Genomic DNA, 23,572 nt, shown 5'->3' with positions numbered 1-23,572 from the left:
GAGCTGACCAGAGGAAAGCACAAACACAGTCCCCCACTACCACAAATAATGCAGTCAAGTTTCCCACATTTGGGGAAATCACAGAGGTCAGCATACCCAAAATGCAATGAATGAACCTCACCCTGGGAGAACAATCTTCATGACCATGGTATCTCCTATGCAAAATAAGTATGATTTGGAATAGGGCTGGGAAGGGCCGCTGCTCATGCACATCTCTGTCAAGTAAAGGAGATTCAACTGAGGCAGCACAAGGGAACTCTCATCTGGGGACAACAACTGCAGGGAGAACACATATTTTCAGATGAACATGGGAGGGCAGAAGGCTGCCTAATACTGAAGCACCCCCAAACAACAAACCAAATGCAACAACTAGTGCAAGCATTCCTGGGGGAAGTTCTGCAGAAGATGGATTTGCATACGGTGATGTCATCCAAGCAGTGGGTCAAAGTTGGCTTCAACCCTCATCTGCATATGAAAAGAGAAAAGGGGCGTGCAGGGCATGGCGGCCTTTTGCGGTGCTTGGATGACCCCTAGTTCGCATTAAACACCTCCACCCTCCTTCGGTGTGGGGCTCATGTTGGCTATGCCCCAGCCCCTGAAGCATTCAAGCTGATTTCTTGCAGCAGCTGGGCACTGTAACAGCTCCAGAGCTGCTCTGTAAGGCAAGTAAAAGGGTGTGGGCCCTGCAGCACTACCTGTAGTTTGCATTGTGCATTGGAAGGCACAAAGTAAGCAGATGGGAGGAGAAGTCAGGATAGTGCACAAGGGTATAGAAGGGAGCGGCTGAAGAAAAGAGAAGTGGAAACAGACAGAAAACTAGGCTGGAGAGAGACCTGAGACAAAGAGATCTGAATTATACGTGAGCCGACCAGGGGAAACACAAATTATGCAGTCAAGATTCCCACATTTGGGGAAATCGCAGGAGCATCACACCCAGAGTACAATGGGTGAGCCTTGCCCTGGGAGAAGCACCTTCATGATCATAGTATCTCACCTGGCAGGTAAGTAGGAGTTGGGCTAGAGCTGGGGAGGGTCGCTGCTCGGGTACCCCCCTGTAAAGTGAAGGAGATCCAACTGAGGCAGCACAAGGGAACTCTCGAAAGAAGAACAAGGCTAAAGGAAAATCTGAGACAAAGAAATCTGACTTTTACCAGAGCTGACCAGAGGAAAGCACAAACACAGTCTCCCACTACCACAAATAATGCAGTCAAGTTTCCGACATTTGGGGAAATCACAGGGGTCAGCATACCCAAAATGCAATGAATGAACCTCACCCTGGGAGAAAAATCTTCATGACCATGGTATCTCCTATGCAAAATAAGTATGATTTGGAATAGGGCTGGGGAGGGCCGCTGCTCATGCACATCTCTGTCAAGTAAAGGAGATTCAACTGAGGCAGCACAAGGGAACTCTCATCTTGGGACAACAACTGCAGGGAGAACATATATTTTCAGATGAACATGGGAGGGCAGAAGGCTGCCTAATACTGAAGCACCCCCAAACAACAAACCAAATGCAACAACTAGTGCAAGCATTCCTGGGGGAAGGCCTGCCGCAGATGGATTTGCATATGGTGATGTCATCCAAGCAGTGGGTCAAAGTTGGCTTCAACCCTCGTCTGCATATGAAAAGAGAAAAGGGGCGTGCAGGGCATGGTGGCCTTTTGCGGCGCTTGGCTGACCCCTAGTTTGCATTAAACACCTCCACCCTCCTTTGGTGTGGGGCTCATGTTGGCTATGCCCCAGCCCCTGAAGCATTCAAGCTGATTTCTTGCAGCAGCTGGGCACTGTAACAGCTCCAGAGCTGCTCTGTAAGGCAAGTAAAAGGGTGTGGGCCCTGCAGCACTACCTGTAGTTCGCATTGTGCATTGGAAGGCACAAAGTAAGCAGACGGGAGGAGAAGTCAGGATAGTGCACAAGGGTATAGAAGGGAGCGGCTGAAGAAAAGAGAAGTGGAAACAGACAGCAAACTAGGCTGGAGAGAGACCTGAGACAAAGAGATCTGAATTATACGAGAGCCGACCAGGGGAAACACAAATTATGCAGTCAAGTTTCCCACATTTGGGGAAATCGCAGGAGCAGCACACCCAGAGTGCAATGGGTGAGCCTTGCCCTGGGAGAAGCACCTTCATGATCATAGTATCTCACCTGGCAGGTAAGTAGGAGTTGTGCTAGAGCTGGGGAGGGTCGCTGCTCGGGTTCCCCCCTGTGAAGTGAAGGAGATCCAACTGAGGCAGCACCAGGGAACTCTCGAAAGAAGAACAAGGCTAGAGGAAGATCTGAGACAAAGAAATCTGACTTTCACCAGAGCTGACCAGAGGAAAGCACAAACACAGTCCCCCACTACCACAAATAATGCAGTCGAGTTTCCCACATTTGGGAAAATCACAGGGGTCAGCATACCCAGAATGCAATGAATGAACCTCACCCTGGGAGAACAATCTTCATGACCATGGTATCTCCTATGCAAAATAAGTATGATTTGGGATAGGGCTGGTGAGGGCCGCTGCTCAGGCACATCTCTGTCAAGCAAAGGAGATTCAACTGAGGCAGCACAAGGGAACTCTCATCTGGGGACAACAACTGCAGGGAGACCACATCTTTTCAGATGAACATGGGAGGGCGGAAGGCTGCCTAATACTGAAGCACCATCAAATATCAAACCATATGCAACAACTAGTACAAGCACTCCTGGGGGAAGGTCTGCAGCAGACGGATTTGCATATGGTGATGTTATCCAAGCAGTGGGCCAAAGTTGACTGGAACCCTCATCTGCATATGAAAAGAGAAAAGGGGCATGCAGGGCATGGCGGCCTTTTGCAGTGCTTGGATGACCCCTAGTTCGCATTAAACACCCCCACCCTCCTTTGGTGTGGGGCTCATGTTGGCCATGCCCCATCCCCTGAAGCATTCAAGCTGATTTCTTGCAGCAGCTGGGCACTGTAACAGCTCCAGAGCTGCTCTGTAAGGCAAGTAAAAGGGTGTGGGCCCTGAAGCACTACCTGTAGTTTGCATTGTGCATTGGAAGGCACAAAGTAAGCAGACGGGAGGAGAAGTCAGGATAGTGCACAAGGGTATAGAAGGGAGCGGCTGAAGAAAAGAGAAGTGGAAACAGACAGCAAACTAGGCTGGAGAGAGACCTGAGACAAAGAGATCTGAATTATACGAGAGCCGACCAAGGGAAACACAAATTATGCAGTCAAGTTTCCCACATTTGGGGAAATCGCAGGGGCAGCACACCCAGAGTGCAATGGGTGAGCCTTTCCCTGGGAGAAGCACCTTCATGATCATAGTATCTCACCTGGCAGGTAAGTAGGAGTTGGGCTAGAGCTGGGGAGGGTCGCTGCTCGGGTACCCCCCTGTAAAGTGAAGGAGATCCAACTGAGGCAGCACAAGGGAACTCTCGAAAGAAGAACAAGGCTAGAGGAAAATCTGAGACAAAGAAATCTGACTTTTACCAGAGCTGACCAGAGGAAAGCACAAACACAGTCCCCCACTACCACAAATAATGCAGTCAAGTTTCCCACATTTGGGGAAATCACAGGGGTCAGCATACCCAAAATGCAATGAATGAACCTCACCCTGGGAGAACAATCTTCATGACCATGGTATCGCCTATGCAAAATAAGTATGATTTGGAATAGGGCTGGGGAGGGCCGCTGCTCATGCACATCTCTGTCAAGTAAAGGAGATTCAACTGAGGCAGCACAAGGGAACTCTCATCTGGGGACAACAACTGCAGGGAGAACACATATTTTCAGATGAACATGGGAGGGCAGAAGGCTGCCTAATACTGAAGCACCCCCAAACAACAAACCAAATGCAACAACTAGTGCAAGCATTCCTGGGGGAAGTTCTGCAGAAGACGGATTTGCATACGGTGATGTCATCCAAGCAGTGGGTCAAAGTTGGCTTCAACCCTCATCTGCATATGAAAAGAGAAAATGGGCGTGCAGGGCATGGCGGCCTTTTGCGGTGCTTGGATGACCCCTAGTTCGCATTAAACACCTCCACCCTCCTTTGGTGTGGGGCTCATGTTGGCCATGCCCCATCCCCTGAAGCATTCAAGCTGATTTCTTGCAGCAGCTGGGCACTGTAACAGCTCCAGAGCTGCTCTGTAAGGCAAGTAAAAGGGTGTGGGCCCTGCAGCACTTCCTGTAGTTTGCATTGTGCATTGGAAGGCACAAAGTAAGCAGACTGTAGGAGAAGTCAGGATAGTGCACAAGGGTATAGAAGGGAGCGGCTGAAGAAAAGAGAAGTGGAAACAGACAGCAAACTAGGCTGGAGAGAGACCTGAGACAAAGAGATCTGAATTATACGAGAGCCGACCAGGGGAAACACAAATTATGCAGTCAAGTTTCCCACATTTGGGGAAATCGCAGGAGCAGCACACCCAGAGTACAATGGGTGAGCCTTGCCCTGGGAGAAGCACCTTCATGATCATAGTATCTCACCTGGCAGGTAAGTAGGAGTTGGGCTAGAGCTGGGGAGGGTCGCTGCTCGGGTACCCCCCTGTAAAGTGAAGGAGATCCAACTGAGGCAGCACAAGGGAACTCTCAAAAGAAGAACAAGGCTAAAGGAAAATCTGAAACAAAGAAATCTGACTTTTACTAGAGCTGACCAGAAGAAATCACAAACACAGCCTCCCACTACCACAAATAATGCAGTCGAGTTTCCCACATTTGGGGAAATCACAGGGGTCAGCATACCCAAAATGCAATGAATGAACCTCACCCTGGGAGAAAAATCTTCATGACCATGGTATCTCCTATGCAAAATAAGTATGATTTGGAAGAGGGCTGGGGAGGGCCGCTGCTCATGCACATCTCTGTCAAGTAAAGGAGATTCAACTGAGGCAGCACAAGGGAACTCTCATCTTGGGACAACAACTGCAGGGAGAACATATATTTTCAGACGAACATGGGAGGGCAGAAGGCTGCCTAATACTGAAGCACCCCCAAACAACAAACCAAATGCAACAACTAGTGCAAGCATTCCTGGGGGAAGGCCTGCCGCAGATGGATTTGCATATGGTGATGTCATCCAAGCAGTTGGTCAAAGTTGGCTTCAACCCTCGTCTGCATATGAAAAGAGAAAAGGGGCGTGCAGGGCATGGTGGCCTTTTGCGGCGCTTGGCTGACCCCTAGTTTGCATTAAACACCTCCACCCTCCTTTGGTGTGGGGCTCATGTTGGCTATGCCCCAGCCCCTGAAGCATTCAAGCTGAATTCTTGCAGCAGCTGGGCACTGTAACAGCTCCATAGCTGCTCTGTAAGGCAAGTAAAAGGGTGTGGGCCCTGCAGCACTACCTGTAGTTCGCATTGTGCGTTGGAAGGCACAAAGTAAGCAGACAGGAGGAGAAGTCAGGATAGTGCGCAAGGGCATAGAAGGGAGCGGCTCAAGAAAAGAGAAGTGGAAACAGACAGCAAACTAGGCTGGAGAGAGACCTGAGACAAAGAGATCTGAATTATACGAGAGCCGACCAGGGGAAACACAAATTATGCAGTCAAGTTTCCCACATTTGGGGAAATCGCAGGAGCAGCACACCCAGAGTGCAATGGGTGAGCCTTGCCCTGGGAGAAGCACCTTCATGATCATAGTATCTCACCTGGCAGGTAAGTAGGAGTTGGGCTAGAGCTGGGGAGGGTCGCTGCTCGGGTACCCCCCTGTAAAGTGAAGGAGATCCAACTGAGGCAGCACAAGGGAACTCTCGAAAGAAGAACAAGGCTAGAGGAAAATCTGAGACAAAGAAATCTGACTTTTACCAGAGCTGACCAGAGGAAAGCACAAACACAGTCCCCCACTACCACAAATAATGCAGTCAAGTTTCCCACATTTGGGGAAATCACAGAGGTCAGCATACCCAAAATGCAATGAATGAACCTCACCCTGGGAGAACAATCTTCATGACCATGGTATCTCCTATGCAAAATAAGTATGATTTGGAATAGGGCTGGGAAGGGCCGCTGCTCATGCACATCTCTGTCAAGTAAAGGAGATTCAACTGAGGCAGCACAAGGGAACTCTCATCTGGGGACAACAACTGCAGGGAGAACACATATTTTCAGATGAACATGGGAGGGCAGAAGGCTGCCTAATACTGAAGCACCCCCAAACAACAAACCAAATGCAACAACTAGTACAAGCATTCCTGGGGGAAGTTCTGCAGAAGATGGATTTGCATACGGTGATGTCATCCAAGCAGTGGGTCAAAGTTGGCTTCAACCCTCATCTGCATATGAAAAGAGAAAAGGGGCGTGCAGGGCATGGCGGCCTTTTGCGGTGCTTGGATGACCCCTAGTTCGCATTAAACACCTCCACCCTCCTTCGGTGTGGGGCTCATGTTGGCTATGCCCCAGCCCCTGAAGCATTCAAGCTGATTTCTTGCAGCAGCTGGGCACTGTAACAGCTCCAGAGCTGCTCTGTAAGGCAAGTAAAAGGGTGTGGGCCCTGCAGCACTACCTGTAGTTTGCATTGTGCATTGGAAGGCACAAAGTAAGCAGATGGGAGGAGAAGTCAGGATAGTGCACAAGGGTATAGAAGGGAGCGGCTGAAGAAAAGAGAAGTGGAAACAGACAGAAAACTAGGCTGGAGAGAGACCTGAGACAAAGAGATCTGAATTATACGTGAGCCGACCAGGGGAAACACAAATTATGCAGTCAAGATTCCCACATTTGGGGAAATCGCAGGAGCATCACACCCAGAGTACAATGGGTGAGCCTTGCCCTGGGAGAAGCACCTTCATGATCATAGTATCTCACCTGGCAGGTAAGTAGGAGTTGGGCTAGAGCTGGGGAGGGTCGCTGCTCGGGTACCCCCCTGTAAAGTGAAGGAGATCCAACTGAGGCAGCACAAGGGAACTCTCGAAAGAAGAACAAGGCTAAAGGAAAATCTGAGACAAAGAAATCTGACTTTTACCAGAGCTGACCAGAGGAAAGCACAAACACAGTCTCCCACTACCACAAATAATGCAGTCAAGTTTCCGACATTTGGGGAAATCACAGGGGTCAGCATACCCAAAATGCAATGAATGAACCTCACCCTGGGAGAAAAATCTTCATGACCATGGTATCTCCTATGCAAAATAAGTATGATTTGGAATAGGGCTGGGGAGGGCCGCTGCTCATGCACATCTCTGTCAAGTAAAGGAGATTCAACTGAGGCAGCACAAGGGAACTCTCATCTTGGGACAACAACTGCAGGGAGAACATATATTTTCAGATGAACATGGGAGGGCAGAAGGCTGCCTAATACTGAAGCACCCCCAAACAACAAACCAAATGCAACAACTAGTGCAAGCATTCCTGGGGGAAGGCCTGCCGCAGATGGATTTGCATATGGTGATGTCATCCAAGCAGTGGGTCAAAGTTGGCTTCAACCCTCGTCTGCATATGAAAAGAGAAAAGGGGCGTGCAGGGCATGGTGGCCTTTTGCGGCGCTTGGCTGACCCCTAGTTTGCATTAAACACCTCCACCCTCCTTTGGTGTGGGGCTCATGTTGGCTATGCCCCAGCCCCTGAAGCATTCAAGCTGATTTCTTGCAGCAGCTGGGCACTGTAACAGCTCCAGAGCAGCTCTGTAAGGCAAGTAAAAGGGTGTGGGCCCTGCAGCACTACCTGTAGTTCGCATTGTGCATTGGAAGGCACAAAGTAAGCAGACGGGAGGAGAAGTCAGGATAGTGCACAAGGGTATAGAAGGGAGCGGCTGAAGAAAAGAGAAGTGGAAACAGACAGCAAACTAGGCTGGAGAGAGACCTGAGACAAAGAGATCTGAATTATACGAGAGCCGACCAGGGGAAACACAAATTATGCAGTCAAGTTTCCCACATTTGGGGAAATCGCAGGGGCAGCACACCCAGAGTGCAATGGGTGAGCCTTGCCCTGGGAGAAGCACCTTCATGATCATAGTATCTCACCTGGCAGGTAAGTAGGAGTTGGGCTAGAGCTGGGGAGGGTCGCTGCTCGGGTTCCCCCCTGTGAAGTGAAGGAGATCCAACTGAGGCAGCACCAGGGAACTCTCGAAAGAAGAACAAGGCTAGAGGAAGATCTGAGACAAAGAAATCTGACTTTTACCAGAGCTGACCAGAGGAAAGCACAAACACAGTCCCCCACTACCACAAATAATGCAGTCGAGTTTCCCACATTTGGGAAAATCACAGGGGTCAGCATACCCAGAATGCAATGAATGAACCTCACCCTGGGAGAACAATCTTCATGACCATGGTATCTCCTATGCAAAATAAGTATGATTTGGGATAGGGCTGGTGAGGGCCGCTGCTCAGGCACATCTCTGTCAAGCAAAGGAGATTCAACTGAGGCAGCACAAGGGAACTCTCATCTGGGGACAACAACTGCAGGGAGACCACATCTTTTCAGATGAACATGGGAGGGCGGAAGGCTGCCTAATACTGAAGCACCATCAAATATCAAACCATATGCAACAACTAGTACAAGCACTCCTGGGGGAAGGTCTGCAGCAGACGGATTTGCATATGGTGATGTTATCCAAGCAGTGGGCCAAAGTTGACTGGAACCCTCATCTGCATATGAAAAGAGAAAAGGGGCATGCAGGGCATGGCGGCCTTTTGCAGTGCTTGGATGACCCCTAGTTCGCATTAAACACCCCCACCCTCCTTTGGTGTGGGGCTCATGTTGGCCATGCCCCATCCCCTGAAGCATTCAAGCTGATTTCTTGCTGCAGCTGGGCACTGTAACAGCTCCAGAGCTGCTCTGTAAGGCAAGTAAAAGGGTGTGGGCCCTGAAGCACTACCTGTAGTTTGCATTGTGCATTGGAAGGCACAAAGTAAGCAGACGGGAGGAGAAGTCAGGATAGTGCACAAGGGTATAGAAGGGAGCGGCTGAAGAAAAGAGAAGTGGAAACAGACAGCAAACTAGGCTGGAGAGAGACCTGAGACAAAGAGATCTGAATTATACGAGAGCCGACCAAGGGAAACACAAATTATGCAGTCAAGTTTCCCACATTTGGGGAAATCGCAGGGGCAGCACACCCAGAGTGCAATGGGTGAGCCTTTCCCTGGGAGAAGCACCTTCATGATCATAGTATCTCACCTGGCAGGTAAGTAGGAGTTGGGCTAGAGCTGGGGAGGGTCGCTGCTCGGGTACCCCCCTGTAAAGTGAAGGAGATCCAACTGAGGCAGCACAAGGGAACTCTCGAAAGAAGAACAAGGCTAGAGGAAAATCTGAGACAAAGAAATCTGACTTTTACCAGAGCTGACCAGAGGAAAGCACAAACACAGTCCCCCACTACCACAAATAATGCAGTCAAGTTTCCCACATTTGGGGAAATCACAGGGGTCAGCATACCCAAAATGCAATGAATGAACCTCACCCTGGGAGAACAATCTTCATGACCATGGTATCTCCTATGCAAAATAAGTATGATTTGGAATAGGGCTGGGGAGGGCCGCTGCTCATGCACATCTCTGTCAAGTAAAGGAGATTCAACTGAGGCAGCACAAGGGAACTCTCATCTGGGGACAACAACTGCAGGGAGAACACATATTTTCAGATGAACATGGGAGGGCAGAAGGCTGCCTAATACTGAAGCACCCCCAAACAACAAACCAAATGCAACAACTAGTGCAAGCATTCCTGGGGGAAGTTCTGCAGAAGACGGATTTGCATACGGTGATGTCATCCAAGCAGTGGGTCAAAGTTGGCTTCAACCCTCACCTGCATATGAAAAGAGAAAATGGGCGTGCAGGGCATGGCGGCCTTTTGCGGTGCTTGGATGACCCCTAGTTCGCATTAAACACCTCCACCCTCCTTTGGTGTGGGGCTCATGTTGGCCATGCCCCATCCCCTGAAGCATTCAAGCTGATTTCTTGCAGCAGCTGGGCACTGTAACAGCTCCAGAGCTGCTCTGTAAGGCAAGTAAAAGGGTGTGGGCCCTGCAGCACTTCCTGTAGTTTGCATTGTGCATTGGAAGGCACAAAGTAAGCAGACTGGAGGAGAAGTCAGGATAGTGCACAAGGGTATAGAAGGGAGCGGCTGAAGAAAAGAGAAGTGGAAACAGACAGCAAACTAGGCTGGAGAGAGACCTGAGACAAAGAGATCTGAATTATACGAGAGCCGACCAGGGGAAACACAAATTATGCAGTCAAGTTTCCCACATTTGGGGAAATCGCAGGGGCAGCACACCCAGAGTGCAATGGGTGAGCCTTGCCCTGGGAGAAACACCTTCATGATCATAGTATCTCACCTGGCAGGTAAGTAGGAGTTGGGCTAGAGCTGGGGAGGGTCGCTGCTCGGGTTCCCCCCTGTGAAGTGAAGGAGATCCAACTGAGGCAGCACCAGGGAACTCTCGAAAGAAGAACAAGGCTAGAGGAAGATCTGAGACAAAGAAATCTGACTTTTACCAGAGCTGACCAGAGGAAAGCACAAACACAGTCCCCCACTACCACAAATAATGCAGTCGAGTTTCCCACATTTGGGAAAATCACAGGGGTCAGCATACCCAGAATGCAATGAATGAACCTCACCCTGGGAGAACAATCTTCATGACCATGGTATCTCCTATGCAAAATAAGTATGATTTGGGATAGGGCTGGTGAGGGCCGCTGCTCAGGCACATCTCTGTCAAGTAAAGGAGATTCAACTGAGGCAGCACAAGGGAACTCTCATCTGGGGACAACAACTGCAGGGAGACCACATCTTTTCAGATGAACATGGGAGGGCGGAAGGCTGCCTAATACTGAAGCACCATCAAATATCAAACCATATGCAACAACTAGTACAAGCACTCTTGGGGGAAGGTCTGCAGCAGACGGATTTGCATATGGTGATGTTATCCAAGCAGTGGGCCAAAGTTGACTGGAACCCTCATCTGCATATGAAAAGAGAAAAGGGGCATGCAGGGCATGGCGGCCTTTTGCAGTGCTTGGATGACCCCTAGTTCGCATTAAACACCCCCACCCTCCTTTGGTGTGGGGCTCATGTTGGCCATGCCCCATCCCCTGAAGCATTTAAGCTGATTTCTTGCAGCAGCTGGGCACTGTAACAGCTCCAGAGCTGTTCTGTAAGGCAAGTAAAAGAGTGTGGGCCCTGCAGCACCACCTGTTGTTCGCATTGTGCGTTGGAAGGCACAAATTAAGCAGACGGGAGGAGAAGTCAGGATAGTGCGCAAGGGCATTCTTTTCTCTTAGTCCGGGGGCAAGGCTTCAAAATGGGGTCTGCAACGGAGGAGACACAGGGGGCGTGGTCACAGCAGCTTTTCTCTACAGTCTGCACCAGCAGGAGCCTACACCATTTTTTATGATCACGCTGAACTGCAGTGCGACTGCAATTACAGCATGGTCAAGAAGGGAGGCGTCATGCTGGGTGGCCATGCCCTGTCACTGTGCAGGAGCCAGCACCGCTCACACACTAGTCCCCGGGTGCAGCCCCCAACCCCCGGGACTCCCGGAGCAACAAAATGTAGATTCAGGCCACCAGGCCACGCCCCTACCTATGAAACCATGCCTCCTTTTTACCATTGCGCTGTTTATCTGCGCGCACTGCATTACAATCTCCCTCGCCACCTCTCTGGGTCTCACCAGTGATAGTGACACCTCTGCCATGCTTGTAGCAGCTGGTCCTAAGATCTACGCCTCAAGCCCTGAGTGTTTGCCCTTGTGACTTGTTGATCATCATAGCGAAGCAGATGCTTACAGAAAACTGCAGGGGCTTAGACTGAAAATAAAAAAATTGATGGGTATAAGGTAGAGAGGAGCGGGTTCGGTTCTCCGAGAACCGAATTCCCCACGAACTCCACGTGGTTAACACTGGTCCGAGGCAGGCTCGGTTGTTCCCGCCTGACTCGGAAAACCTGAACAAGGGAAAATGTCATCATCCCGCTGTCGGATTCTCGCGAGATTCGGATTCCATATAAAGAGCTGCGCGTTGCTGCCATTTTTACTCGTGCATTGAAGAGAGAGCGGAGAGGACGTGGCTATGTTCTCTCAGTGGAAATCTCAATATCAGTGCTCAGTATCAGTGGTTACTTATTGCTGCTCAGTAATACTAGTAGTGTGTCTCTCCTGCTCAGTGTCAGTTCTCAGTAGTATCCTCATCAGTGCTCAGTATCACTGCTCATTGTCTTGTGCTGCATTGTGGTGCTCAGCATACTACAGTACATTACTAATAGTCCAGTGCTGCATCTTGCTGCTCAGTGTCAGTTCTAGTATCCTCATCAGTGCTCACTATCACTGCTCATTGCATTGTGGTGTTCTGTATACTACAGTAACATAGTAATATAGTATATATAGAGGAGCGGGTTCGGTTCTCCGAGAACCGAATTCCCGACGAACTCCACGTGGTTTACACTGGTCCGAGGCAGGCTCGGTTGTTCCCGCCTGACTCGGAAAACCTGAACAAGGGAAAATGTCATCATCCCGCTGTCGGATTCTCGCGAGATTCGGATTCCATATAAAGAGCTGCGCGTTGCCGCCATTTTTACTCGTGCATTGAAGAGAGAGCGGAGAGGACGTGGCTATGTTCTCTCAGTGGAAATCTCCATATCAGTGCTCAGTATCAGTGGTTACTTATTGCTGCTCAGTAATACTAGTAGTGTGTCTCTCCTGCTCAGTGTCAGTTCTCAGTAGTATCCTCATCAGTGCTCAGTATCACTGCTCATTGTCTTGTGCTGCATTGTGGTGCTCAGCATACTACAGTACATTACTAATAGTCCAGTGCTGCATCTTGCTGCTCAGTGTCAGTTTTAGTATCCTCATCAGTGCTCACTATCACTGCTCATTACATTGTGGTGTTCTGTATACTACAGTAACATAGTAATATAGTAACATATAGTAACATAGTTTTTGAGGTTGAATAGAGGCAAATTGCCCATCGTGTTCAACCTGTTTTAAGTTGTGATGATTCTACATACTTGCTGAATAATGTTTTATGACTAGTTAGCTACTATAACTCATGTTACCCCCGGATTAACCATGTTGATATTTTAAGTATTATAACCTTGGATAGCTTTTTCATTCAGAAATGTATCCATTCCTTTTTTAAATCCAATTACAGAGTCCGCCATTACCACCTTCCCTGGCAGGGAATTCCACATCCTGATTGCCCTAACAGTGAAGATCATAGTATCTCACCTGGCAGGTAAGTAGGAGTTGGGCTAGAGCTGTGGAGGATTGCTGCTCGGGCACCCCCTGTCAAGTGAAGGAGATCCAACTGAGGCAGCACAAGGGAACTCTCGAAAGAAGAACAAGGCTAGAGGAAGATCTGAGACAAAGAAATCTGACTTTTACCAGAGCTGACCAGAGGAAAGCACAAACACAGTCCCCCACTACCACAAATAATGCAGTCGAGTTTCCCACATTTGGGGAAATCACAGGGGTCAGCATACCCAGAATGCAATGAATGAACCTCACCCTGGGAGAACAATCTTCATGACCATGGTATCTCCTATGCAAAATAAGTATGATTTGGGATAGGGCTGGGGAGGGCCGCTGCTCAGGCACATCTCTGTCAAGTAAAGGAGATTCAACTGAGGCAGCACAAGGGAACTCTCATCTGGGGACAACAACTGCAGGGAGAACACATATTTTCAGATGAACATGGGAGGGCAGAAGGCTGCCTAATACTGAAGCACCCCCAAAAAACAAACCAAATGCAACTACTAGTGCAAGCATTCCTGGGGGAAGGCCTGCAGCAGATGGATTTGCATATGGTGATGTCATCCAAGCAGTGGGTCAAAGTTGGCTTCAACCCTCGTCTGCATATGAAAATAAAAAAGGGGTGTGCAGGGCATGGCGGCCTTTTGCGGCGCTTGGATGACCCCTAGTTCGCATTAAACACCTCCACCCTCCTTCGGTGTGGGGCTCATGTTGGCTATGCCCAAGCCCCTGAAGCATTCAAGCTGATTTCTTGCAGCAGCTGGGCACTGTAACAGCTCCAGAGCTGCTCTGTAAAGCAAGTAAAAGGGTGTGGGCCCTGCAGCACTACCTGTATTTTGCATTGTGCGTTGGAAGGCACAAAGTAAGCAGACGGGGAAGTCAGGATAGTGCACAAGGGCATAGAAGGGAGCGGCTCAAGAAAAGAGAAGTGGAAACAGGCAGCAAACTAGGCTGGAGAGGGACCTGAGACAAAGAGATCTAAATTATATGAGAGCCGACCAGGGGAAACACAAATTATGCAGTCAAGTGTCCCACATTTGGGGAAATCGCAGGAGCAGCACACCCAGAGTGCAATGGGTGAGCCTTGCCCTGGGAGAAGCACCTTCATGATCATAGTATCTCACCTGGCAGGTAAGTAGGAGTTGGGCTAGAGCTGGGGAGGGTTGCTGCTCGGGTACCCCCCTGTCAAGTGAAGGAGATCCAACTGAGGCAGCACAAGGGAACTCTCGAAAGAAGAACAAGGCTAGAGGAAAATCTGAGACAAAGAAATCTGACTTTTACCAGAGCTGACCAGAGGAAAGCACAAACACAGTCCCCCACTACCACAAATAATGCAGTCGAGTTTCCCACATTTGGGGAAATCACAGGGGTCAGCATACCCAAAATGCAATGAATGAACCTCACCCTCGGAGAACAATCTTCATGACCATGGTATCTCCTATGCAAAATAAGTATGATTTGGGATAGGGCTGGGGAGGGCCGCTGCTCAGGCACATCTCTGTCAAGTAAAGGAGATTCAACTGAGGCAGCACAAGGGAACTCCCATCTGGGGACAACAACTGCAGGGAGAACACATATTTTCAGATGAACATGGGAGGGCAGAAGGCTGCCTAATACTGAAGCACCCCCAAACAACAAACCAAATGCAACAACTAGTACAAGCATTCCTGGGGGAAGTTCTGCAGAAGACGGATTTGCATACGGTGATGTCATCCAAGCAGTGGGCCAAAGTTGGCTGGAACCCTCATCTGCATATGAAAAGAGAAAAGGGGTATGCAGGGCATGGCGGCCTTTTGCGGCGTTGGATGACCCTTAGTTCGCATTAAACACCCCCACCCTCCTTCGGTGTGGGGCTCATGTTGGCTATGCCCCAGCCCCTGAAGCATTCAAGCTGATTTCTTGCAGCAGCTTGGCACTGTAACAGCTCCAGAGCTGCTCTGTACGGCAAGTAAAAGGGTGTGGGCCCTGCAGCACTACCTGTAGTTTGCATTGTGCATTGGAAGGCACTTAAGAAAAGAGAAGTGGAAACAGACAGCAAACTAGGCTGGAGAGAGACCTGAGACAAAGAGATCTGAAGTATACGAGAGCCGACCAGGGGAAACACAAATTATGCAGTCAAGTTTCCCACATTTGGGGAAATCGCAGGAGCAGCACACCCAGAGTGCAATGGGTGAGCCTTGCCCTGGGAGAAGCACCTACGTGATCATAGTATCTCACCTGGCAGGTAAGTAGGAGTTGGGCTAGAACTGGGGAGGGTCGCTGCTCGGGTACCCCCCTGTCAAGTGAAGGAGATCCAACTGAGGCAGCACAAGGGAATTCTCGAAAGAAGAACAAGGCTAGAGGAAGATCTGAGACAAAGAAATCTGACTTTTACCAGAGCTGACCAGAGGAAAACACAAACACAGTCCCCCACTACCACAAATAATGCTGTCGAGTTTCCCACATTTGGGGAAATCACAGGGGTCAGCATACCCAGAATGCAATGAATGAACCTCACACTGGGAGAATAATCTTCATGACCATGGTATCTCCTATGCAAAATAAGTATGATTTGGGATAGGGCTGGGGAGGGCCGCTGCTCAGGCACATCTCTGTCAATTAAAGGAGATTCAACTGAGGCAGCATAAGGGAACTCTCACTGGGGACAACAACTGCAGGGAGAACACATATTTTCAGATGAACATGGGAGGGCAGAAGGCTGCCTAATACTGAAGCACCCCCAAACAACAAACCAAATGCAACAACTAGTGCAAGCATTCCTGGGGGAAGGCCTGCAGCAGATGGATTTGCATATGGTGATGTCATCCAAGCAGTGGGTCAAAGTTGGCTTCAACCCTTGTCTGCATATGAAAAGAGAAAAGGGGCGTGCAGGGCATGGCGGCCTTTTGCGGCGCTTGGATGACCCCTAGTTCGCATTAAACACCTCCACCCTCCTTCGGTGTGGGGCTCATGTTGGCTATGCCCCAGCCCCTGAAGCATTCAAGCTGATTTCTTGCAGTAGCTGGGCACTGTAACAGCTCCAGAGCTGCTCTGTACGGCAAGTAAAAGGGTGTGGGCCCTGCAGCACTACCTGTAGTTTGCATTGTGCATTGGAAGGCACAAAGTAAGCAGACGGGAGAAGTAAGGATAGTGCGCAAGGCCATAGAATGGAGCGGCTTAAGAAAAGAGAAGTGGAAACAGACAGCAAACTAGGCTGGAGAGAGACCTGAGACAAAGAGATCTGAATTATACGAAAGCCGACCAGGGGAAACACAAATTATGCAGTCAAGTTTCCCACATTTGGGGAAATCGCAGGAGCAGCACACCCAGAGTGCAATGGGTGAGCCTTGCCCTGGGAGAAGCACCTACGTGATCATAGTATCTCACCTGGCAGGTAAGTAGGAGTTGGGCTAGAGCTGGGGAGGGTCGCTGCTCGGGTACCCCCCTGTCAAGTGAAGGAGATCCAACTGAGGCAGCACAAGGGAATTCTCGAAAGAAGAACAAGGCTAGAGGAAGATCTGAGACAAAGAAATCTGACTTTTACCAGAGCTGACCAGAGGAAAACACAAACACAGTCCCCCACTACCACAAATAATGCTGTCGAGTTTCCCACATTTGGGGAAATCACAGGGGTCAGCATACCCAGAATGCAATGAATGAACCTCACACTGGGAGAATAATCTTCATGACCATGGTATTTCCTATGCAAAATAAGTATGATTTGGGATAGGGCTGGGGAGGGCCGCTGCTCAGGCACATCTCTGTCAAGTAAAGGAGATTCAACTGAGGCAGCATAAGGGAACTCTCATCTGGGGACAACAACTGCAGGGAGAACACATATTTTCAGATGAACATGGGAGGGCAGAAGGCTGCCTAATACTGAAGCACCCCCAAACAACAAACCAAATGCAACAACTAGTGCAAGCATTCCTGGGGGAAGGCCTGCAGCAGATGGATTTGCATATGGTGATGTCATCCAAGCAGTGGGTCAAAGTTGGCTTCAACCCTCGTCTGCATATGAAAAGAGAAAAGGGGCGTGCAGGGCATGGCGGCCTTTTGCGGCGCTTGGATGACCCCTAGTTCGCATTAAACACCTCCATTCTCCTTCGGTGTGGGGCTCATGTTGGCTATGCCCCAGCCCCTGAAGCATTCAAGCTGATTTCTTGCAGTAGCTGGGCACTGTAACAGCTCCAGAGCTGCTCTGTACGGCAAGTAAAAGGGTGTGGGCCCTGCAGCACTACCTGTAGTTTGCATTGTGTATTGGAAGGCACAAAGTAAGCAGACGGGAGAAGTAAGGATAGTGCGCAAGGCCATAGAATGGAGCGGCTTAAGAAAAGAGAAGTGGAAACAGACAGCAAACTAGGCTGGAGAGAGAACCGAGACAAAGAGATCTGAATTATACGAGAGCCGACCAGGGGAAACACAAATTATGCAGTCAAGTTTCCCACATTTGGGGAAATCGCAGGGGCAGCACATCCAGAGTGCAATGGGTGAGCCTTGCCCTGGGAGAAGCACCTTCATGATTATAGTATCTCACCTGGCAGGTAAGTAGAAGTTGGGCTAGAGCTGGGGAGGGTCGCTGCTCGGGCACACCCCTGTCAAGTGAAGGAGATCCAACTGAGGCAGCACAAGGGAACTCTCGAAAGAAGAACAAGGCTAGAGGAAGATCTGAAACAAATAAATCTGACTTTTACCAGAGCTGACCAGAGGAAAGCACAAACACAGTCCCCCACTACCACAAATAATGCAGTTGAGTTTCCCACATTTGGGGAAATCACAGGGGTCAGCATACCCAGAATGCAATGAATGAACCTCACCCTGGGAGAACAATCTTCAAGACCATGGTCTCTCCTATGCAAAATAAGTATGATTTGGGATAGGGCTGGGGAGGGCCGCTGCTCAGGCGCATCTCTGTCAAGTAAAGGAGATTCAACTGAGGCAGCACAAGGGAACTCTCATCTGGGGACAACAACTGCAGGGAGAACACATATTTTCAGATGAACATGGGAGGGCAGAAGGCTGCCTAATACTGAAGCACCCCCAAACAACAAACCAAATGCAACAACTAGTGCAAGCATTCCTGGGGGAAGGCCTGCAGCAGATGGATTTGCATATGGTGATGCCATCCAAGCAGTGGGTCAAAGTTGGCTTCAACCCTCGTCTGCATATGAAAAGAGAAAAGGGGCGTGCAGGGCATGGCGGCCTTTTGCGGCGCTTGGCTGACCCCTAGTTCGCATTACACACCTCCACCCTCCTTCGGTGTGGGGCTCATGTTGGCTATGCCCCAGCCCCTGAAGCATTCAAGCTGATTTCTTGCAGCAGCTGGGCACTGTAACTGCTCCAGAGCTGCTCTGTACGGCAAGTAAAAGGGTGTGGGCCCTGCAGCACTACCTGTAGTTTGCATTGTGCGTTGGAAGGCACGAAGTAAGCAGACGGGAGAAGTCAGGATAGTGCGCAAGGGCATAGAAGGGAGCGGCTCAAGAAAAGAGAAGTGGAAACAGACAGCAAACTAGGCTGGAGAGAGACCTGAGACAAAGAGATCTGAATTATACGAGAGCCGACCAAGGGAAACACAAATTATGCAGTCAAGTTTCCCACATTTGGGGAAATCGCAGGGGCAGCACAACCAGAGTGCAATGGGTGAGCCTTGCCCTGGGAGAAGCACCTTCATGATCATAGTATCTCACCTGGCAGGTAAGTAGGAGTTGGGCTAGAGCTGGGGAGGGTCGCTGCTCGGGTACCCCCCTGTCAAGTGAAAGAGATCCAACTGAGGCAGCACAAGGGAACTCTCGAAAGAAGAACAAGGCTAGAGGAAGATCTGAGATAAAGAAATCTGATTTTTACCAGAGCTGACCAGAGGAAAGCACAAACACAGTCCCCCACTACCACAAATAATGCAGTCGAGTTTCCCACATTTGGGGAAATCACAGGGGTCAGCATACCCAGAATGCAATGAATGAACCTCACACTGGGAGAACAATCTTCATGACCATGGTATCGCCTATGCAAAATAAGTATGATTTGGGATAGGGCTGGGGAGGGCCGCTGCTCAGGCACATCTCTGTCAAGTAAAGGAGATTCAACTGAGGCAGCACAAGGGAACTCTCATCTGGGGACAACAACTGCAGGGAGAACACATATTTTCAGATGAACATGGGAGGGCAGAAGGCTGCCTAATACTGAAGCACCCCCAAACAACAAACCAAATGCAACAACTAGTGCAAGCATTCCTGGGGGAAGGCCTGCAGCAGATGGATTTGCATATGGTGATGTCATCCAAACAGTGGGTCAAAGTTGGCTTCAACCCTCGTCTGCATATGAAAAGAGACAAGGGGCGTGCAGGGCATGGCGGCCTTTTGCGGCGCTTGGATGACCCCTAGTTCGCATTACACACCTCCACCCTCCTTCGGTGTGGGGCTCATGTTGGCTATGCCCCAGCCCCTGAAGCATTCAAGCTGATTTCTTGAAGCAGCTGGGCACTGTAACTGCTCCAGAGACGCTCTGTAAGGCAAGTAAAAGGGTGTGGGCCCTGCAGCACTACCTGTAGTTTGCATTGTGCGTTGGAAGGCACGAAGTAAGCAGACGGGAGAAGTCAGGATAGTGCGCAAGGGCATAGAAGGGAGCGGCTCAAGAAAAGAGAAGTGGAAACAGACAGCAAACTAGGCTGGAGAGAGACCTGAGACAAAGAGATCTGAATTATACGAGAGCCGACCAGGGGAAACACAAATTATGCAGTCAAGTTTCCCACATTTGGGGAAATCGCAGAAGCAGCACACCCAGAGTGCAATGGGTGAGCCTTGCCCTGGGAGAAGCACCTTCATGATCATAGTATCTCACCTGGCAGGTAAGTAGGAGTTGGGCTAGAGCTGGGGAGGGTCGCTGCTCGAGCATCCCCCTGTCAAGTAAAGGAGATTCAACTGAGTCAGCACAAAGGAACTCTCATCTGGGGACAACAACTGCAGGGAGAACACATATTTTCAGATAAAAATCTTGGTCATGCTCTGGTTTCTCTTCAGAACGAACAAATCTTTCGCCTTTTACTAAAGATTTCCGTGGAGAGGAGCAAAACCGAGTTTTATCTCAATTTTTGCATGCCCCATCTTTTTGGGGTTTCTTTTATCGGTTTAAAGATAGAATGAGTGTGCTTTAATGTAAGCTCATTTGCATAGAAATGACAGTAAATGTTTGTTTCTTTTCAAACAGAACTTTCTTGACCATGCTACTTGATTGAAAGATCTGGGAGCACATGGAATACAGTACAAACCATGCTTATAGCAAGGAGAAGACAGGTGAGAAATCTGCTTTCTTTCAAATTGGGCGCTCACTTTGATCTGAATGAGGACTGCTGGCACGGCACTCAGGCGACAGGTGGAATCTTGGTCATGCTCTGGTTTCTCTTCAGAACGAACAAATCTTTCGCCTTTTACTAAAGATTTCTGTGGAGAGGAGCAAAACTGAGCTTTATCTCAATTTTTGCATGCCCCATATTATTGGGGTTTCTTTTATCAGATTAAAGACAGAACGAGTGTGCTTTCTTGTTAGCTTTAATGTAAGTTTATTTGCATAACAATGACAATAAATGTCTGTTTCTTTTCAAGCAGAACTTTCTTGACCATACTAATTGCTTGAAAGATCTGGGAGCACATGGAAAAGAGTACAAACCATGCTTATAGCAAGGGGAAGTCTGGTGAGAAATCTGCTTTCTTTCTTTCAAATTGGGTGCTCATTTTGAGCTGAATGAGGACTGCTGGCATGGCACTCAGGCGACAGGTGGAATCTTAGTCATGCTCTGGTTTCTCTTCAGAACGAACAAATCTATCGCCTTTTATTAAAGATTTCCGTGGAGAGGAGCAAAACTGAGTTTTATCTCAATTTTTGCATGCCCCATCTTATTGGGGTTTCTTTTATCAGTTTAAAGATAGAACGAGTGTGCTTTAATGTAAGCTCATTTGCATAGAAATGACAGTAAATGTTTGTTTCTTTTCAAACAGAACTTTCTTGACTATACTAATTGCTTGAAAGATCTGGGAGCACATGGAAAAGAGTACAAACCATGTTTATAGCAAGGGGAAGCCTGGTGAGAAATCTGCTTTCTTTCTTTCAAATTGGGTGCTCACTTTGAGCTGAATGAGGACTGCTGGCATGGCACTCAGGCGACAGGTAGAATCTTGGTCATGCTCTGGTTTCTCTTCAGAACGAACAAATCTTTCGCCTTTTACTAAAGATTTCCGTGGAGAGGAGCAAAACTGAGTTTTATCTCAATTTTTGCATGCCCCATCTTATTGGGGTTTTATTTTATCGGTTTAAAGATAGAACGAGTGTGCTTTAATGTAAGCTCATTTGCATAGAAATGACAGTAAATGTTTGTTTCTTTTCAAACAGAACTTTCTTGACCACACTAATTGTTTGAAAGATCTGGGAGCACATGGAAAAGAGTACAAACCATGTTTATAGCAAGGGGAAGCCTGGTGAGAAATCTGCTTTCTTTCATTCAAATTGGGTGCTCACTTTGAGCTGAATGAGAACTGCTGGCATGGCACTCAGGCGACAGGTGGAATCTTGGTCATGCTCTGGTTTCTCTTCAGAACTAACAAATATTTCGCCTTTTATTAAAGATTTCCGTGGAGAGGAGCAAAACTGAGTTTTATCTCAATTTTTGCATGCCCCATATTATTGGGGTTTCTTTTATCAGTTTAAAGACAGAACGAGTGTGCTTTCTTGTTAGCTTTAATGTAAGTTTATTTGCATAACAATGACAGTAAATGTTTGTTTCTTTTCAAACAGAACTTTCTTGACCATGCTACTTGCTTGAAAGATCTGGGAGCACATGGAAAACAGTACAAACCATGCAGTATCACAAGAGCCTTTATTTGATCTTTCATGAAGATAGAGCAGAATTGAGGACACGTCAACAATTTCTGCCAAAGGTGGTTCATCTTTCCACATGGTGTCTTTGGCCACTGACACCTTCGTTGAGTCAAAGTCTCTGGCTGTGGTCAGAACTTTGAAAATTTATGTCACCAGAACGGTTCAGATTAGGAAAACAGAGGCTCTGTTTGTCCTGTATGCTCCCAACAGGATTGGGTGTCCTGCTTCCATGCAGACCATTATGCGCTGGATCTGTGGTAAGATTCAGCATGCTCATTCCACGGCAGGATTGCCGTTACTGAATTAGGTGAAGACCCATTCTACTAGAAAGGTGGGTTCATCCTGGGCAGCTGGTCGGGGAGTCTCGGCATTGCAACTTTGTAGAGCAGCTATTTAGTAAACACTTTTGCTAAGTTTTACAAGTTTGATACCTTGGCTGATGATAACCTCAAGTTGGGTCATTCGGTGCTGCAGAGTCGTACGCACTCTCCCACCCGTTCAAGAGCTTTGGTATAACCCCATGGTTCTTAATGTGACCCCAGCATCCTCTAGGTCGTATGAGAAAATAGGATTTTAATACCTACCGGTAAATCCTTTTCTCTTAGTACGTAGAGGATGCTGGGCACCCGTCCCAGTCCATACTGTGTCTGCAGTTATTACTTGTGGTTATACACATGTTGTGTTACGGTTCTGGTCAGCTTTTTGCTGCAATTGTTCATGCCGTTGGCTTGTGTTCTGTTGAATGCCACGTTCTGCGGCATGCTTAAGGTGTGAGCTGGTAAGATGCTCACCTTAGTTTAACAATAAATCCTTTCCTCGAAATGTCCGTCTCCCTGGGCACAGTTCCTATAACTGGATTCTGGAGGAGGGGCAAAGAGGGAGGAGCCAGTTCACACCCTTTGAAAGTCTTAAAGTGCCCATGTCTCTTGCGGATCCCGTCTATACCCCATGGTTCTTAATGTGACCCCAGCATCCTCTATGGACTAAGAAAAAAGGATGCCCTTGTGTACTATCCTGACTTCTCCTCCCGTCTGCTTACTTTGTGCCTTCCAACGCACAATGCGAACTACAGGTGGTGCTGCAGGGCCCACACCCTTTTACTTGCCTTACAGAGCAGCTCTGGAGCTGTTACAGTGCCCAGCTGTTGCAAGAAATCAGCATGAATGCTTCAGGGGATGGGGCATGGCCAACATGAGCCCCACACCAAAGGAGGGTGGGGGTGTTTAATGCGAACTAGGGGTCATCCAAGCACTGCAAAAGGCCGCCATGCCCTGCATGCCCCTTTTCTCTTTTTATATGCAGATGAGGGTTCCAGCCAACTTTGGCCCACTGCTTGGATGACATCACCGTATGCAAATCCGTCTGCTGCAGACCTTCCCCCAGGAATGCTTGTACTAGTTGTTGGATATGGTTTGATATTTGATGGTGCTTAAGTATTAGGCAGCCTTCCGCCCTCCCATGTTCATCTGAAAAGATGTGGTCTCCCTGCAGTTGTTGTCCCCAGACGAGAGTTCCCTTGTGCTTCCTCAGTTGAATCTCCTTAACTTGACGGGGGAGGGGCTGCCCGAGCTGCCACCCTCCCCAGCCCTATCCCAACTC

General features: G+C 48.8%; 33 non-coding genes and 3 pseudogenes across 33 annotated transcripts; 5 read left to right on the top strand and 31 right to left on the bottom strand.

The window, feature by feature from the left end:
* Positions 1-8: 8 nt before the first annotated feature.
* Positions 9-172, bottom strand: LOC135027682 (U1 spliceosomal RNA). Its single transcript, XR_010224084.1, has one exon. It is a non-coding gene; the product is annotated as a U1 spliceosomal RNA (small nuclear RNA).
* Positions 173-857: 685 nt separating this feature from the next.
* Positions 858-1,009, bottom strand: LOC135027865 (U1 spliceosomal RNA; annotated as a pseudogene).
* Positions 1,010-1,161: 152 nt separating this feature from the next.
* LOC135027742 (U1 spliceosomal RNA) lies at positions 1,162-1,325 on the bottom strand. Its single transcript, XR_010224144.1, has one exon. It is a non-coding gene; the product is annotated as a U1 spliceosomal RNA (small nuclear RNA).
* Positions 1,326-1,999: 674 nt separating this feature from the next.
* Positions 2,000-2,162, bottom strand: LOC135027775 (U1 spliceosomal RNA). The gene has a single exon (XR_010224175.1). It is a non-coding gene; the product is annotated as a U1 spliceosomal RNA (small nuclear RNA).
* A 152-nt stretch (positions 2,163-2,314) lies between these two features.
* LOC135027823 (U1 spliceosomal RNA) lies at positions 2,315-2,478 on the bottom strand. The gene has a single exon (XR_010224219.1). It is a non-coding gene; the product is annotated as a U1 spliceosomal RNA (small nuclear RNA).
* A 674-nt stretch (positions 2,479-3,152) lies between these two features.
* LOC135027788 (U1 spliceosomal RNA) lies at positions 3,153-3,315 on the bottom strand. Its single transcript, XR_010224188.1, has one exon. It is a non-coding gene; the product is annotated as a U1 spliceosomal RNA (small nuclear RNA).
* Positions 3,316-3,467: 152 nt separating this feature from the next.
* LOC135027695 (U1 spliceosomal RNA) lies at positions 3,468-3,631 on the bottom strand. Its single transcript, XR_010224100.1, has one exon. It is a non-coding gene; the product is annotated as a U1 spliceosomal RNA (small nuclear RNA).
* Positions 3,632-4,305: 674 nt separating this feature from the next.
* On the bottom strand, positions 4,306-4,468 carry LOC135027802 (U1 spliceosomal RNA). Its single transcript, XR_010224199.1, has one exon. It is a non-coding gene; the product is annotated as a U1 spliceosomal RNA (small nuclear RNA).
* Positions 4,469-4,620: 152 nt separating this feature from the next.
* On the bottom strand, positions 4,621-4,784 carry LOC135027722 (U1 spliceosomal RNA). Its single transcript, XR_010224126.1, has one exon. It is a non-coding gene; the product is annotated as a U1 spliceosomal RNA (small nuclear RNA).
* Positions 4,785-5,458: 674 nt separating this feature from the next.
* Positions 5,459-5,621, bottom strand: LOC135027774 (U1 spliceosomal RNA). The gene has a single exon (XR_010224174.1). It is a non-coding gene; the product is annotated as a U1 spliceosomal RNA (small nuclear RNA).
* Positions 5,622-5,773: 152 nt separating this feature from the next.
* LOC135027680 (U1 spliceosomal RNA) lies at positions 5,774-5,937 on the bottom strand. The gene has a single exon (XR_010224083.1). It is a non-coding gene; the product is annotated as a U1 spliceosomal RNA (small nuclear RNA).
* Positions 5,938-6,622: 685 nt separating this feature from the next.
* Positions 6,623-6,774, bottom strand: LOC135027864 (U1 spliceosomal RNA; annotated as a pseudogene).
* Positions 6,775-6,926: 152 nt separating this feature from the next.
* LOC135027741 (U1 spliceosomal RNA) lies at positions 6,927-7,090 on the bottom strand. The gene has a single exon (XR_010224143.1). It is a non-coding gene; the product is annotated as a U1 spliceosomal RNA (small nuclear RNA).
* Positions 7,091-7,764: 674 nt separating this feature from the next.
* On the bottom strand, positions 7,765-7,927 carry LOC135027763 (U1 spliceosomal RNA). The gene has a single exon (XR_010224163.1). It is a non-coding gene; the product is annotated as a U1 spliceosomal RNA (small nuclear RNA).
* A 152-nt stretch (positions 7,928-8,079) lies between these two features.
* Positions 8,080-8,243, bottom strand: LOC135027812 (U1 spliceosomal RNA). Its single transcript, XR_010224209.1, has one exon. It is a non-coding gene; the product is annotated as a U1 spliceosomal RNA (small nuclear RNA).
* A 674-nt stretch (positions 8,244-8,917) lies between these two features.
* Positions 8,918-9,080, bottom strand: LOC135027787 (U1 spliceosomal RNA). Its single transcript, XR_010224187.1, has one exon. It is a non-coding gene; the product is annotated as a U1 spliceosomal RNA (small nuclear RNA).
* Positions 9,081-9,232: 152 nt separating this feature from the next.
* LOC135027929 (U1 spliceosomal RNA) lies at positions 9,233-9,396 on the bottom strand. The gene has a single exon (XR_010224309.1). It is a non-coding gene; the product is annotated as a U1 spliceosomal RNA (small nuclear RNA).
* A 674-nt stretch (positions 9,397-10,070) lies between these two features.
* On the bottom strand, positions 10,071-10,233 carry LOC135027757 (U1 spliceosomal RNA). The gene has a single exon (XR_010224158.1). It is a non-coding gene; the product is annotated as a U1 spliceosomal RNA (small nuclear RNA).
* A 152-nt stretch (positions 10,234-10,385) lies between these two features.
* LOC135027801 (U1 spliceosomal RNA) lies at positions 10,386-10,549 on the bottom strand. Its single transcript, XR_010224198.1, has one exon. It is a non-coding gene; the product is annotated as a U1 spliceosomal RNA (small nuclear RNA).
* Positions 10,550-13,268: 2,719 nt separating this feature from the next.
* On the bottom strand, positions 13,269-13,432 carry LOC135027731 (U1 spliceosomal RNA). Its single transcript, XR_010224135.1, has one exon. It is a non-coding gene; the product is annotated as a U1 spliceosomal RNA (small nuclear RNA).
* Positions 13,433-14,123: 691 nt separating this feature from the next.
* LOC135027822 (U1 spliceosomal RNA) lies at positions 14,124-14,265 on the bottom strand (annotated as a pseudogene).
* A 152-nt stretch (positions 14,266-14,417) lies between these two features.
* Positions 14,418-14,581, bottom strand: LOC135027903 (U1 spliceosomal RNA). Its single transcript, XR_010224283.1, has one exon. It is a non-coding gene; the product is annotated as a U1 spliceosomal RNA (small nuclear RNA).
* Positions 14,582-15,195: 614 nt separating this feature from the next.
* On the bottom strand, positions 15,196-15,358 carry LOC135027813 (U1 spliceosomal RNA). The gene has a single exon (XR_010224210.1). It is a non-coding gene; the product is annotated as a U1 spliceosomal RNA (small nuclear RNA).
* Positions 15,359-15,510: 152 nt separating this feature from the next.
* On the bottom strand, positions 15,511-15,674 carry LOC135027740 (U1 spliceosomal RNA). Its single transcript, XR_010224142.1, has one exon. It is a non-coding gene; the product is annotated as a U1 spliceosomal RNA (small nuclear RNA).
* A 670-nt stretch (positions 15,675-16,344) lies between these two features.
* On the bottom strand, positions 16,345-16,507 carry LOC135027793 (U1 spliceosomal RNA). The gene has a single exon (XR_010224193.1). It is a non-coding gene; the product is annotated as a U1 spliceosomal RNA (small nuclear RNA).
* A 152-nt stretch (positions 16,508-16,659) lies between these two features.
* On the bottom strand, positions 16,660-16,823 carry LOC135027753 (U1 spliceosomal RNA). Its single transcript, XR_010224155.1, has one exon. It is a non-coding gene; the product is annotated as a U1 spliceosomal RNA (small nuclear RNA).
* Positions 16,824-17,494: 671 nt separating this feature from the next.
* LOC135027837 (U1 spliceosomal RNA) lies at positions 17,495-17,657 on the bottom strand. The gene has a single exon (XR_010224232.1). It is a non-coding gene; the product is annotated as a U1 spliceosomal RNA (small nuclear RNA).
* A 152-nt stretch (positions 17,658-17,809) lies between these two features.
* On the bottom strand, positions 17,810-17,973 carry LOC135027915 (U1 spliceosomal RNA). Its single transcript, XR_010224296.1, has one exon. It is a non-coding gene; the product is annotated as a U1 spliceosomal RNA (small nuclear RNA).
* A 671-nt stretch (positions 17,974-18,644) lies between these two features.
* On the bottom strand, positions 18,645-18,807 carry LOC135027816 (U1 spliceosomal RNA). The gene has a single exon (XR_010224213.1). It is a non-coding gene; the product is annotated as a U1 spliceosomal RNA (small nuclear RNA).
* A 152-nt stretch (positions 18,808-18,959) lies between these two features.
* On the bottom strand, positions 18,960-19,123 carry LOC135027712 (U1 spliceosomal RNA). Its single transcript, XR_010224116.1, has one exon. It is a non-coding gene; the product is annotated as a U1 spliceosomal RNA (small nuclear RNA).
* Positions 19,124-19,794: 671 nt separating this feature from the next.
* On the bottom strand, positions 19,795-19,957 carry LOC135027811 (U1 spliceosomal RNA). Its single transcript, XR_010224208.1, has one exon. It is a non-coding gene; the product is annotated as a U1 spliceosomal RNA (small nuclear RNA).
* Positions 19,958-20,101: 144 nt separating this feature from the next.
* On the top strand, positions 20,102-20,217 carry LOC135027879 (U5 spliceosomal RNA). Its single transcript, XR_010224260.1, has one exon. It is a non-coding gene; the product is annotated as a U5 spliceosomal RNA (small nuclear RNA).
* A 270-nt stretch (positions 20,218-20,487) lies between these two features.
* LOC135027881 (U5 spliceosomal RNA) lies at positions 20,488-20,603 on the top strand. Its single transcript, XR_010224262.1, has one exon. It is a non-coding gene; the product is annotated as a U5 spliceosomal RNA (small nuclear RNA).
* A 286-nt stretch (positions 20,604-20,889) lies between these two features.
* On the top strand, positions 20,890-21,005 carry LOC135027906 (U5 spliceosomal RNA). Its single transcript, XR_010224286.1, has one exon. It is a non-coding gene; the product is annotated as a U5 spliceosomal RNA (small nuclear RNA).
* Positions 21,006-21,279: 274 nt separating this feature from the next.
* Positions 21,280-21,395, top strand: LOC135027878 (U5 spliceosomal RNA). The gene has a single exon (XR_010224259.1). It is a non-coding gene; the product is annotated as a U5 spliceosomal RNA (small nuclear RNA).
* Positions 21,396-21,670: 275 nt separating this feature from the next.
* On the top strand, positions 21,671-21,786 carry LOC135027912 (U5 spliceosomal RNA). Its single transcript, XR_010224293.1, has one exon. It is a non-coding gene; the product is annotated as a U5 spliceosomal RNA (small nuclear RNA).
* The last annotated feature ends 1,786 nt before the right edge of the window (positions 21,787-23,572 follow it).

This window comes from Pseudophryne corroboree, unplaced genomic scaffold (assembly GCF_028390025.1).
Source record: "Pseudophryne corroboree isolate aPseCor3 unplaced genomic scaffold, aPseCor3.hap2 scaffold_471, whole genome shotgun sequence".
In the NCBI taxonomy this organism is placed as follows: domain Eukaryota; kingdom Metazoa; phylum Chordata; class Amphibia; order Anura; family Myobatrachidae; genus Pseudophryne; species Pseudophryne corroboree.
Note: the sequence above shows the minus strand (reverse complement) of the source record. Positions and strands in the feature narration are given on the sequence as shown.